Raw genomic sequence first — 14,196 nt, 5'->3', positions numbered from 1 at the left:
AAGTAATAGTGCAACAAATTCAGTAAAGACTTTAAAAATGGTCCACATCAAAAAAAATAATAATTAAAAAAAAAAAAAGAGTGGCCTGCCCTAACATGGCTTCCCGAACCCTTTGTAAATGTAATGACAAGGCCAGCATCGCCCTAGAGCTGTGTGTGGCCATCTGTGCCTGCAGGGGGGAAACAGCCAGCCTCTCTGAGGACACCCTGACAGAGCAAAGAGGACAGTAAAGCTGCGACGTGGGGAGAAAGTCAAAAGCCCTGACAGAGGTATTTGAACCTCCGCCTTCAGTAGAACCCAGCAGAAGAGCTACCTCTAGACTATGAACTAACACGTTTTCTTTATGGCTGAAAAACATGCTCAAAAAGCAAACTTAAGTCTGCTTCCGCTGCAGGAAGCCCTTCCTTGTTGGAAGGAGGGATTGGATCTCCCTGTCTTTCCCAGGTTTCCGGGAGGCCCACTTCTCCTGATGCTGGGACTCCTTCCTTCCCCTGCAGCTCCTCGCCCTGTGTGTGGCTCAGCCCCAGACAGAGCTCTCTTCTGACCTTCTTCATCTCTGGGATCTGCAGGGGTTTCACGCCTGGGGACAAGGATACCGAGCTTCTGCGTGTGACTGTGTTATGGCTTCCTTTACCCGTTTGTTGCCAAGTCTGAGGTGATGCTAGTCGAATAAACAGCGGCTCTCACCACCTCCTGGGACAGGCAGGGAGTGGGCGTTTGCTCTGCTGGATCGCTTCACTTATATCTACCAAGGCTGGGGAGCAAAGAAGCTTTTATACTTGTCATTCTGTCACCTGGACAGAGGTATTTTAATCATCAGAAGGTTTGGTCTTAGAACAACAGTTGGCATTGCTATCAGAGACCAAAATCCGTAACTCGGGAAGTTTTACCTGAAGAGTAGTAACCAATCAAAAGGGGCGATGGAATGGAATTGGGTCTCACTGAGCAGCCCCTCTCAAACCCATTCCCTCCCAAGAGGGTGCCTCACTCAGCAGCTGCTTCCTCTCTGCTTCCTACCGTCCTGCCTCCCTCACTCCCAGATTCAGCACCCCCAAAACAGTTGTGGTGCCGTGAGAAATCCCTCCACTTTCCAGCCAGAAGGCAGGAGTTTGAGGCCTGTCTCTGCTGTCACATACCAGCAGGGCAACCTCTCTAGGGATCAGTTTCCTCATCTGCAAAGTGGTGACGATGCCACCTACTTCAGGTGTTGTTGGGAAGACTCAATGACATAATAGGTGTTGAAAGCTACACAGATATTAGGTCTATTTCCAGGGCTTTTTGACCAGCCTGGGCAAATGCATGTTTGCACCTAGGGATACATACATATATATCAAGTGGAGATATCAAGATGGACATATGAGTCTGGAGCTTGGAAGAGAGAAATTGAAATTCAGAAGTCATCAGCTTATAGATGACACTTAAGTCTGTAGGACTAAAAATCACTTAGGAAGAGGGTACAGACAGAAGAGAAAAGAAGAGAAGAGAAGATGGCCCAGGGCTGAGCCCTTGGACACTCCAATGTTCAGCAGTCTAAGAGAAAAAAAGGAGGGAGGAAAGATGCAAGAGAAAAACCACCAGTGACAGGAGAAAAAATCAGGGACTATGGTGTCACAGAAGCCAAACAAAAGTGTTGGAAGGAAGAGGAAAAGAGTGATTATGTCTTACATTGTTGAAAATTCACGTAAGATTAGGACAGAGGATGACCACCAAACTGGACACCAGGGAAGTCACTGATGACCTTGACAAGAGTGATTCCAGTGGAGACAGTGCGTGTGAGAGCAGGGGCCAGCAAATGATGGCCTCGGGGCCAAGCCCAGTGTGCCACCTGTTTCTGTAAACAATGACAGCTTGGATCACACAATCCCGTTCATTTAGGAATTGTCTGTGGCCACTTGCTCCACGTAACAGCAGGGATGGGTAGTTGCCAGAGACCAGATGGCATATAAAATCTAAAATACTTACTACCTGGTCCTTAATAGAAAATGCTTGCTGACTCCTGGTATAGACTATTTTTTCAAGAAGCTTTTACTGTGAGAAGACAAGAGAGTAAACAAGAAGAGGAGAAATTGATTGGGGGGTAGGGGGTGGGTAATGGGACAATTTCGGAAGAGAAGGACTTTTTTATAATGTTCTTGAATTGTTTACTGTTTAAGTACCAGCTCTCTAACGGGGCTGTAAGTACCCTTTAGAGTGCGGCCCAAGGATATGAATGGCACTCTTAAATCCCCTATGGTTCAGGCAATTGCCCATTCTGGTGGCCAGAATGGCAGGCCCAGCTGATAAGTACTGTCTCAGTATAATCACCACTAGCTCCTTCTCACTCCAAAAGTGACTCTGATGATAAATCATACGATCACCTCAACTACAGCATCTAACCAAAGCTGGAGCACAGCTGGAACTTGACAAACATGTGCCAACAGATTAAAAACATCGTGGGGGGGCTTCCCTGGTGGCGCAGTGGTTGAGAGTCCGCCTGCCGATGCAGGGGACAAGGGTTCGTGCCCCGGTCCGGGAAGATCCCACATGCCGCGGAGCGGCTGGGCCCGTGAGCCATGGCCGCTGAGCCTGCGCGTCCAGAGCCTGTGCTCCGCAACGGGAGAGGCCACAACAGTGAGAGGCCCGCGTACCGCAAAAGCAAACCAAACCAAAACAAAACATCGTGGGGCACTTCTCAGAAGAGTAGCAGTGCTGAGGCTACTGTTCTGGATGAGGTAGGATGACACCCATGGCTTTCCCTAACTCCAGGCACAACTGTAAGCAGTGGTTCAAAAACACAGCATCACACTTTCTGCAACTGTTACCTATTTGGCTAATGTGGAATCTAAGGCTCCTGATGCTGCCAGGGGTGAGCAAATTCTAACCCCCCGGAACCTTCTAAAACATGTTGCCTCGTGGCACGGAAAAGCACTACAGAGGCCCTTGCCGGCAGCTGCGCACCTTCTGGGGCACAGCTTGCATGAAATTCTGTGATCTTGCTGGTCATGTCATGGTATAAGGATGTGCTGATGTGATTGTAGCCATCATGTTCTGGCCAAACACTCTAAGACACATGACATTCAGCTAAGAAAGGCAAAAAGGGCCAGTTCTATACTTAGATCTCAGGGCTGAAGAAGTTTCCACGATCCTTTGTCAGAGAAAGGGTTTCTATCCCTATTTTTCTCTTACTCTCCACCTGGCATCCTACCAGAGTTGTCTCTGCTCAAGGTACCACTTTTTTCTTTCAGCAAACAAGTGAGACTCACACAATCTTACATTTCACAGTCTTAAAGAAAGACAAACTGTCTGCCAGATTTTTTTTTTCAGGCTGGAATACTTTCACTTGTTATAACAATGCACTGAAGTGGAGGAAATTTAATATAATTCACTTTCCAGAGTCAAAAAGGTTCTTCTGAAGCATTCATTCCATCAGCAAGTCCATTCTCAACACACACCCTAATATTTGATATCTAATGTCTAAAAATCAATCACACAGGAAGAGGAGTGTTTTGTAATTGGAAAAATCATAAGACCTATAAAAGGTTAAGATCTTATTTTTAAGTAACACTAAAATACTTTTATACCTAGCTAATCAGAAAATGTGCTGAAAGAAAGATTCTGGCACTGTCCCTAGACACTCTTTAAAATAAAATGTGGCTACTTTTCCATTCCAGGCTGTATGTGGATTAAAAACAGAACTAATCACCCAAAAATGTCTGCTTTCAACCCACCCTTACCGGAGTTTCTGAATCGAGCACTGGAGCGTGGCTGCAGCCTGCATGGGAGGGTGCTATTAGGAGGCAGTGGCCGTCCTCTTTACTAACCCAAATCCTGCAATCATGGGATGCAAGGCGACCCACCGAGCTGACCCAGAAGACCCAGCAGAACCAATTATGCTATCTCTGTATTTTTGTGCATCACTAACTGTAACCATTCTTCTTAATTTTCCTTGCCTCCTGAAGTAGACTCTGAATAGGCTACCAAAGCCACACTAGGTCACGTGCGCAGAAGATAAGCAGCATGGAACCTGGCACAGACCCCACTGCTTTCTTCTTCTTTCATCTCTTTTTTCTCCCCAGCACTGTGTCAGCCACCTGTGTAGATAGAGCGGATCCGAGCCAATGGAAATGCCTTGAGAAATTAACATCCCCTCTGGCTCTTAGACGCATCGAACTTTGCAGTTTGCTCTATGAGAGAATTATATTGCCTTTATCCTGTGAGTCCACGGGCAGCCTTTAAGAGATTTAAAACTGAGATCCCATTTGCTGCCACTACAGGAAGGAGGAAGAGGCTGCTCATTTTCAGAAGAACTAATATGGCATTCTGTTCTTTGAAAAAAAATAAGGTGCTAATATTCAAGGTTACTGGGAAGAAAACGATATTTTCCCACTTATTCTGCTATCATTTCTGTGGTCCAACTTTACATCTGTCTGCCGGTTCCCTTCCTATTATTTGGAAAAACAATGTACTGTTTTAGTAAAAAGCAGGGGTTTTTTGAACCAGCAGACTGGGATTCGAATGCCGGCCTTGCCACTTACTGTGTGATCTCTGGTAAGCCAGTTAACCTCTAGGAGGCGCAGACTCATCATTTCTAGAACAGGGACAATAGTCCCAACCCAGAGACTTGTTGTTAGGAAAACAGGGCTTAGCAGTAAACACCTTGGGTACTGTTTACTCAGTACTGCCTTCCTCCTGGGAGTCTTCCTCTCACTGTGTTCTGAGTCGCTGTCCCAGAGGCAGTCCAGGCCTAAGCTGGGCCACCTGGAGCTTTTCTGTGATTTTCCAGAACGAATTGGGAAACAAAGTTTCTCTCTCTCTGGTGGTGGCATCCCCACGATGTGAAATTAGGTTAGATAGTAGCTGGTCTCCAGGTAGAGACAATGAAGCCGACTCCCAGAGAGAGACACAGACAGGAAGATCCAGAGCTGTATTCCAGGGCCACCTTCCGCTGTTTGAAAAGCCCAGCTGAGAAACTACTCTTTCACAGAGTGACTGTTCAAAACAAGACACAAGAGGCTTCCAAATAATCCCCCTTTTGCCTAAGCCAGTTTGAGCTGGGGTTTTGTCTTCTGCAGTCGAGAGAATCCTGACGGAGGATGCAGCTCATAGAAGGGGTTTACTAAATGGTAATTATTAATATTATTCCCAGATCTCCCAGATAGAGTGTGACATTTCAGATGAGACTGTCCCTCTAAGAACCAGAGGTTGTCGATCCGTATTTTAGAGCTTTGCAAATAGGCTGGTTAAGTTCAACATCGGCAGGCACACACACAAGAGTGGCTCATGGATCGGAGGGTGGTCTCCTTGAACCATGTCGTAAATGAGCCATTCTCCAGGGGAAAAAAAAGTTTCAATCTTTTGTTCGCCCCGTCAACAAAAAGTGAGCGCCTACTATATGCACTAAGCTAGATACGGAGAGAAAAAGATCGCAGATGGGGACACATCTTTAAAGAGCTTGTGAGGGATACGTAAGAAACAAATAACTAGAAGATGAGAACGATAGAAAGAAGTATGAATGCCAGGATCATTTGGAAAGCAAAGGACTCCGCAAAAATGTTGCTGAGGGCGACCACATCTGATGAGCCCTGAACAAAGTGCCCTGTGACATCCACTAAAGGCAGACACCTACGGGTAAGTAGCCTCTATTTATGGAATGTCCCTTCTTTTGACACTACTGGCTAGCCTGGTACCACTGAGAGCTGTTGCTATGGAAACAAGGCATCCCCGGCTGGAGCAGAGGTGCTTTAAGAACTCTCAGCAATAAAAACAATGCAGCCCATTCCCCACAATGGTGCTAAACAGGAGCAGAGGCTCCAGGGATCTCACCGCCATGGACGGCTGCATGTGCGCAGCACCACGCTTCTCTGTGTCCTTGAACACACTAGGTACCTTCCAGGCCTGGCAGCCCCGGTCAAATGCCAGACGGGCACCCATCAGAGGCAAAGCATTGGTGCTAACGCTAATTCCTCCTTAGCCCATTCAGAAACCTTGAGTATAAAGGGGCTTTATTTAAAGCACAGATTTCTTTCCAAGTTTGTGAACCAAAAGAATATAAAGGGCAAAAGGAGTAATTTTCACCTTATTTGTTAAAATGCTCTGTTCCACCTGTTACTTTAATTTACGATGTCTGCAAACCACATCCACTGAAAATGTGAACCAAAGAGTTCATTTTTATTGTTTTTAGGAAACAAGCCAGAAATTAAAATTGTAAGACAGGGCTGGGACACAAATTCAGCAGTACCCTAACAAGACTAAACATTTAGATTTTAAAGTTCTGCTTATTCCTGTTATCACCTGTAACTTAAAATCTGTTCCTCCTGAAATAGCGGGGAGGGGGGAATGCACTCATGCACAGCCTCCTTTGATGAAATGCAACCCCTGAGGATGAGCGCATTTAAAGCAACAACTCCAAATGGAGTTGGAGAAGGAAAAATTCAAGCAAGAGTCTCAGTTGCTTTGCTGAATAGAAGGTACAGAAATGCAATACTGTAGAAGATGGGGGCACATTTAAAGGAACACTCTGCCTGAGTTTAACAAAGGACTATCTCCCGCAAATAGCTAGGACTTCCCAGCTGCCAAGCGAAATTCAAATCCCCCACTGCAGTCACTCAGTAACTCTCATCTGTGTTACGGGTTTTCATTCAGGGCTTCATTTGGGGTTGACTTCTGGATGCTCCTTCAGCTGCTTTGCAGAGACACCTTCTGTGCCAAAGCCCTTCAGGCTATGGCCCGCCTTGGGGTTTCATCTGGATGACTTTCTCTTCCTGTTTCACTTCCCTTCAGGATCGGGTCCCATGTGTTCAGGACCACAGGTGCTCAGTTCTCTCCTTCCCTCCTGGAGTTCCTCTCTTCATGCTGAGAGGGGCCCAGCTGGTTAAGGGGGCCACAGTCACTATCACTGTTTGGATTCCCTTGTGAACCAGTTAACTTTCCAGGTTCTACAGTGGAAAAAAAAGTGGCTCCCAAATCTGCTTTTAAAGTTTGTCCCTGTTTCAAAAGAGAATTTGGTATACACAGGTAAGGCCAGATCAGAAAATCTGGACCTGTGATTAGCTCACCCAGTGTAATTTGGGGCAAGTCACAGAACCTGTGTGAGCCTGTTCCTACATCTGTAAAATTGGGAGAATAACATCTATGTGGCCTAATTCACATCTTTGTGAGGATTAAGTAATCGATGCAACAACGTTTTGCAGAACGTAAGATAAACATGTTTATTTGCTTTTTTGGTTTTGTTTTGTTTTGGGGGGTTTTTGTTTTGGCTGCACCTCACGGCTCATGGGATCTTAGTTCCCTGACCAGGGATCAAACAGGGACCCTGGCAGTGAAAGTGCTGAGTGCTAACCACTGGACCACCAGGGCATTCCCCAAGATAAACATATTTATATTGTAATAAAACATAAGCACTATATATTAAGACAAACAAATCAAAATGTATCTTCTGCCTAAGCAACTCAGAATGTGTCTCTGCTTATAGTGAATCAATCAAGAATGGCACATTCGTCTCCCAGCAGTACCTTCTTCATTCTAGAGATCTGGGTAATTACAGGGCTGCCAAGTGTATTGGAACTGGACCACAAGATGCTAATCCAGAAACCAAAATCTCCAAATATCAGAATCTCCAAGTATTCGATGAAAAAAAAAAAGTATAGCACGTGGCTTCGCATAAATGATATTATATGAATAATAATTGGCTCTCTGTCCCTACTGTTCTCATGTGACTGAGAACAAGAAGAGTTCAGAAGTATGACAAGAAGACAAGGGTGAGCAACTAGGTTGGAGGTGGGGTAAAGACCCCTCAATTCACCTCTTCTGTTTTATAGAAGATGGTATTTGGACCATCAGATTTACCTATCTTTAAGTATATCTGTAGAAGAAACATCCCCCTTCTGGTTGGGGGCCATTATGAGAGTGACACTCATGTAGTTTGCCCAACATGCAAATTCTAGGTGTCACATACAATGCCTAGAGGTGAACACAGCATCTGCGAAGAGGGTCCACAATATACCATGGAAACAAAAAGCAGAAATCCTGGCATGTGATCCAATGCTATCTGAATGACCGTAAGTGTCTTGTATATTTTAGAGCTTTGATTTAGACAACTATAGAACACCAAACCAAAACAGACTAAAAAGGCATTATCTCTGGTTTGGCAAAACTAATCTCCTTCCAGAGGAGACCTTAGAGTCCAAATTAGAGTAAAGGACATTTTACAGCTATGTTACAGACTCCTGAAAATAGGGATTTATGAATGAAAATGTTGACAGAACCACCACGGAACTGAATTCACGCTGCTCTAAATTCTGTATTTCCATGGATGAGAGAAGGGAGAGAAAAAAGGAGGTCAAGTTCTTACATGAAGTAACATAGTTTCAAATTCCCATCCATTGTTCAAACACACCTGGATGACTTCCCCTGTCAAGGATCTAAAACCCAGAAAGCTTCACCTTGTCAGCAGCAATACTGCAATTTTTCTCACGGGCGAACTCAAACTAAGGGTGGAATTTTCCTTCCATCACTAACAACCAGCAGTCAAAAGCAAGAGTAACCTGGGTAACAGCCAGAGCAGCTACAGTCGTGATGAATAGCATTTTCCTCTTTAGATGCAGAGACTGTAGTTTAAACTTGTGACTGCCCTTAACATGGGAACAAGCGGATGGCAAAAGTTATGCTTGACCTTCTTTGTTGGCTCCTGTAGAGTGCCAGTGTACACGGAGATGGCTCAGAAGAATAATACACTTCAGTGTTCCTCCTTGGCAATACTATTTTCCTAAAACCATTTTCAATAATCATGTTGCACACAAGTGGGACTTGATGTGTTTCTAAGGTCAGGAAGGAAATAGTCCAAATGCTGGACATGCTAACTAAAAGAAATCATCATGGTAGTTTTCTTTTTCAGAGAAGGCAGCAGTATTATTATTAGGTACTGAACACAAAAACTTAAGCCTGTAACTAATCTGAAACACATCGTCTGTATGGATTAAATGAAGACAAAACAGGCTTGTCTAGAGGAAGAATATATTAAAGTTCAGAACAATATGGAAAAAGTCTCCATTTCCATTTACTGTGAAGGAGATTAAATATTGAAATGATTAAAAATTACCATATGATCCAGCCATTCCACACCCTAGGTATATACTGAAAGGAACTGAAAGCAGGGACTCAGATATTTGTATGTCAGTGTTCATTATGGCATTGCTCACGTCCATGAACACATGAATGGATAAACAAAATGTGGTATACACACGCAATGGAGTATTACTCAGTTGTGAAAAAGGAATAAAGTTTTTGAACAGGAATGAAAATCCCAGATACACATACCAGGACAATACACTGTGACTCAGCAGGTATTTAAGGTGGGTTAAATATTAAAAACAAAACAAAACTAAGCTAATCATCAAATGGAAAAACCATATGCTCCTATCAGAAGAAGATGGAAAGGCATATGATAAAATTCAACATCTCTTTTCTGGCAAACAGGCTTCTTAGTGAACCAAGGTCATGAGGATAAGTCCTTAATAGAGAATTTGGAAACGAGAGACCTTCACACTTGGTGTCAGCTCTAGAGGAGAAGGGTCTTGGCTCTGTTCATTGCATTATCGCCAGTGCCTAGAAGAGAGCCCAGCATGGAGAAAGCACTGACCTTCTGTAGGAGCGAATGAACAAATACACTAATTAGAGTCACTAAAATCAAGAATGAACTGCCTGCCATTCCTACGTATTGAACACTGAAATATTATTCAGAAAGAGTATTTCTAAAAATTTTTATCTCAGGATCCCTTGATACTTTTGGAAATTACTGAGGGCCCCAAAGAGATTTTATGTGGGTTATAGCTATACCATATTGGAAATTAAAACTGAGAAGTTAAAAAAAATTTATCTATTAATCCATTTAAAAATAACAATAATAAACCCATTACATGTTAACACAAATAACATGTTTTTATGAAAAATAACTCTATTTCCTCCAAACAAATTTCTTGAGAGAGCGGCATCGTCTCTGTGACTTTGCAAATATCTTTAGTGTCTGCTTTAATAGACGCCACCTGGACTCTCATATATGCTTCTGTATTGAATCTGTTGTGATAAGTTGTTTTAGTTGAAAAACATGATGAAAATCTGGCTTCACACAGATTTGCAGTTAGAAAAGAAAGAAATATTTTAATATCCTTTTCAGGAACTTACTGATAATCCTTTTTGAAACTACATCAAAACTTGGAAAGTGGTAGATCCTTTTTAAAATTTTTTAATCAAACTATAGTTGGTTTACAATATTACATTAGTTTTAAATGTGTAACATAGTGATTCAGAAATTTTATAGATTATATTCCACTAAAAGTTATTATAAAATATTGGCTACATTCCCTGTGCTGTACACTATATCCTTGTAGCTTATTTTACACATAGTAGTTTGTACCTCTTAATTCCTTACCCTTATTTTGCTCCTTCCCTTTCCCTCTCCCCATTGGTAACCACTCTGTGAGTCTGTTTCTGTTTCCTTATATTCAATCATTTTTTAGATTCCACATATAAGTAATAACACACAGTATTTGTGTTTCTCTGACTTACTTCACTAAGTATAATATCCTCCAGGTCCATCTATTTTGTTGCAACCGGCAATTTTTCACTCTTTTTTCAGGACTAATATTCCATTCCATATATATATATCACATCTTCTTTATCCATTCATCTGTCAATGGATACCTTATGTTGCTTCCATATCTTGGCTATTGTAAATAATGCAGCTATGAACATTGGGGTGCACGTATCTTTTCGAATTAGTGTTTTAATTTTCTTCGGATATATACCCAGGAGTGGAATTGCTGGATCATATGATAGTTCTACTTTAAGTTTTTTGAGGAAGAGTGCTAGATTCTTAAAGATTGGTTGCAATGTGGAATCTGAAATCTTATTACTGAACTTCTGATACTATGTTACATGAAAATCCACTGGTCAGTTGTGCTTTTGCCCAAGATGCAGAAAGCTCGAGTGTTGCTCTAACATTAACAATGAGAAAAAAAATAAACAGCAAAATTACAACATTTCTTGAACCCATCAGAGAGCTGAAGGCAACCAGGTCTCCTGAAATCCAAGAGATGGGGACACCCAAGAACTGTTTCATATGTGGCAGAGCCTAAGAGGAAGATGCAGATGCTATCCCAGCGGACAGGAAGGAATCAACTATGGTTTTTAACAAATTGCTGAGGGCCAAGTGTGGGGCTAGTGCAACAGCGTGGAACCTCTGGGAACTGCATAGTCAGCAGTTTGCACCCCTCTCAGGCTCGTTTCCAAGACCTGCACCGGGTGCTCGTGAGAAAACCTGCAGGCAGAGGGGGAGACCAGAAAGAGCCTCCCTTTGGGGTGCAGATGTGCAGGAAATTAACGGGCACTGTAGGAAAGGCTAGAAGCCTTGATAACCTTCACCCTTGCCTGAACCCACCTCTCTAAAGCCTTAAAACTCTGAGTGAGGGGCAGCCTGGCAAATGTCCGAGGTAAGTCTTAAGGACAGAACAAGAGAACAGAGCCTTTCACTACCTCTGATGCAACAATTCTGGGCCTCGAGTAAGCTGTGCTGCGACTTCCATTCACAAAGAACAGCACACCAGGGGACAGTAAGGAGGCTTTCAGAGGAAGGAAACCTACAGGTGCTTCAAAGCAGGGCGGTAGGGATGGAAAGGAGTGGAGCTGATGGAAAAGCCACCGGAACTTGAGAAATGCCTGGATGCACAGAATTAGGAACATGGATATTCCAATGTACCTCATAACCAGCAGCAGCAGTATTACGGCCATTTGCTAAACAGGACTGAGCCTGATGTTGTGCTTGGTGTTTTTAATTAGTTAACTCGAATCCCCACTGCCCTGAAGTAGGTATTATCATCTCCATGTCCCAGATGAAGAAACTGAGGTTCGGAGAAGTAATCTGTCCAAGGTCACACAGATAGAGAGAGTGGCAGGAGCCAAACTTTAAATCCAAGGCTCAGGTTTTTTCATTTGACCAGGCTGCCATCTAATGTCACATTAGGGACAGTGTCCAATTCCCCCAATCCTTAGAGAATCCAAATACAATGCTCAGTCCTGTACATAGAGGAGAGAGAAGATAGCTGTTTGGACTCCCTACAGATTGTCTAAAAATGAGAAACCTTAGAGGACAAGTGGCAGGAGGTTCTAATATGCAGCAGACATGTCCTTCTGCCTAAAAGCGCTATACAGGCTCATGGGCAGTAAAAAAGATGAAGTACAGTGATACGACCGCACCTAGCCCCTGTAGTGCTCGATACTGGACATGCTATGAGTCCTTGCCTCAACTACAGCCAACAGTGCACTAGAAGCATGGGAAACTGAACACTCACTTGGATGCAACTTATCAAATAAAAGCCAGCCAGCCCTGACCTCTGCACCCGATGGAAGAAATCCTGGTCGGGGAATGGCGGAGAGTCCCAGTCAAAACCAGGGGCGCTGGCCCCTGCAAAAGACTCAACTACACCCTGACTTCAGCACTGCCCCACTGAATCACAAGGCGTGCTGCACTCCCAGGCCATTCTCACACCTTAGCGATTGCTGAAGTTCATTCAGTGTTGTCTGCAGTCTGAAAAATATAATTCAAAAAAAATCTAAAAGAAACCAAAAAATGCCTAACCATTCTCGGTCACAAATGGAAAAATTTGAGCCTACATTTTAAAAAGCTCACTTGCTTCAGATTTAGTATGTTTCAGTAGAAGGAAGCAAGTGACAGTTGTCTTTTTTTTTCCTCCCCAAACTATTTATGGTCCCTCTACTAGTTTAAAGTATTTTTAAAATTAAATTAATTTATTTAGTTGTGCCAGGTCTTAGTTGTGGCAGGCGGGCTCCTTAGTTGCAGCAGGTGGGCTCCATAGTTGTGGCTCGCCGGCTCCTTGGTTGTGGCATGCGAACTCTTAGTGGTGGCATGCATGTGGGACCTAGTTCCCTGACCAGGGATCAAACCTGGGCCCCTGCACTGGGAGCGCAAGGTCTTTACCACTGCGCTACCAGGGAAATCCTGGTCCCTTTACTACTAAGTGCCCTTTATTTTCTTCCATCGATGGGCTTCATTTTCCTCCCAAAGAAAAGATGAGAGAAAGGATATATTTGAAATGATGGAGGGGAAGATTCAAGCCGTCTTGCAAGAGAGCTGACGATTACAGAGTGATAATGCCACATGATGAAGATCGGTGCTGTACTGTGAAGTCCGTCTACCTAGTTCAGGGTCTTGGAGAGCACAATTATTTTTGCTCTAAGGCCTGACGCAGATGATATACTAATTTTGAGGGTGAAAAGCAAAGAACACTTTCTCCTTGGAAGGCAACATGCTTTGCTGATTTAGTTAATAAATCTTTACGATATCTCTACGTAAAAGAGAAGAAGGCAAGTATGATTAGCCTCCTTTGCTGAGGAAAACGAAGAACATGGAAAAATTAAGAAACACAGCCTTGGACGGATACAGAAGACCGGAAAAACAATCCTTTGTCCCCTGGGCCTGGCACTTTGACTAAAATGAGGATAAGAAGAGAAAAATGAGAAGTCTCTAATAGCATGCCACGTGACTCTGAACTCATCCTGGTCAACCTTTTCATATGCAACTTGAATGAAGACATAGAAGGCCCATCTGGCAAATCCGCTCATGATAAATGGGAAGGTCATCAAGATTCCAAAAGGTCTCAAAAGGCTGGAACAATCAGGCAGAACTGGCAAGATGAAACCAAGAGTGAGACACATAAAGTCCAGCACTTAATTTCAAAGAATCCCTTAAAAAAACAGAAGAGGGGAGAGTTTAAAAGCAGTTCGTATGAAAAAAATATTGCAGATATTGCAAACTGTTGGCCCACAGATGTGTTTTGTTTGGCCTTTGAAGTATTTGTGGAAAACGCTAAACCAACATTTAAAAATTGGGGAGAGTCACATAAAAATCCAAATTTCCAGCTTCTCTTGAAAAACTGATAGATCTGGCAAACTCCATGTCTGTGCTTAGACATGACAACAGTGGGTGAGGAATAAGCTGTGGCTCTCTCCTTTAGACAGGGCATCCGCTCCCACAATGGGTGCCCGCAGATGCGTCCTGACCTGCCAGAGCCAATTTAGGTAACTTTCTTAGCTCTGTGGGCATCTGTTCGCAACTCTTGACCTGGAAGTTTCAGATACCTGACAGCTCAGCAGAGGCCCACCATGTGATACACCTGCCAAAAATGTCACCCAATCCATGTTAAT

At 43.5% G+C, this 14,196-nt stretch overlaps 1 protein-coding gene across 1 annotated transcript in view; it reads right to left on the bottom strand.

The window, feature by feature from the left end:
* Positions 1-14,196, bottom strand: part of VPS53 (VPS53 subunit of GARP complex) — a 124,277-nt gene that overhangs the window by 93,205 nt on the left and 16,876 nt on the right. The gene's annotated exons all lie outside the window — the stretch shown is intronic.

This window comes from Leucopleurus acutus (genome assembly GCF_964270905.1).
Source record: "Leucopleurus acutus genome assembly, chromosome: 19".
Lineage (NCBI taxonomy): Eukaryota > Metazoa > Chordata > Mammalia > Artiodactyla > Delphinidae > Leucopleurus > Leucopleurus acutus.
The sequence above is the reverse complement of the archived record's forward strand: the minus strand, read 5'-3'. Positions and strand labels throughout refer to the sequence as shown.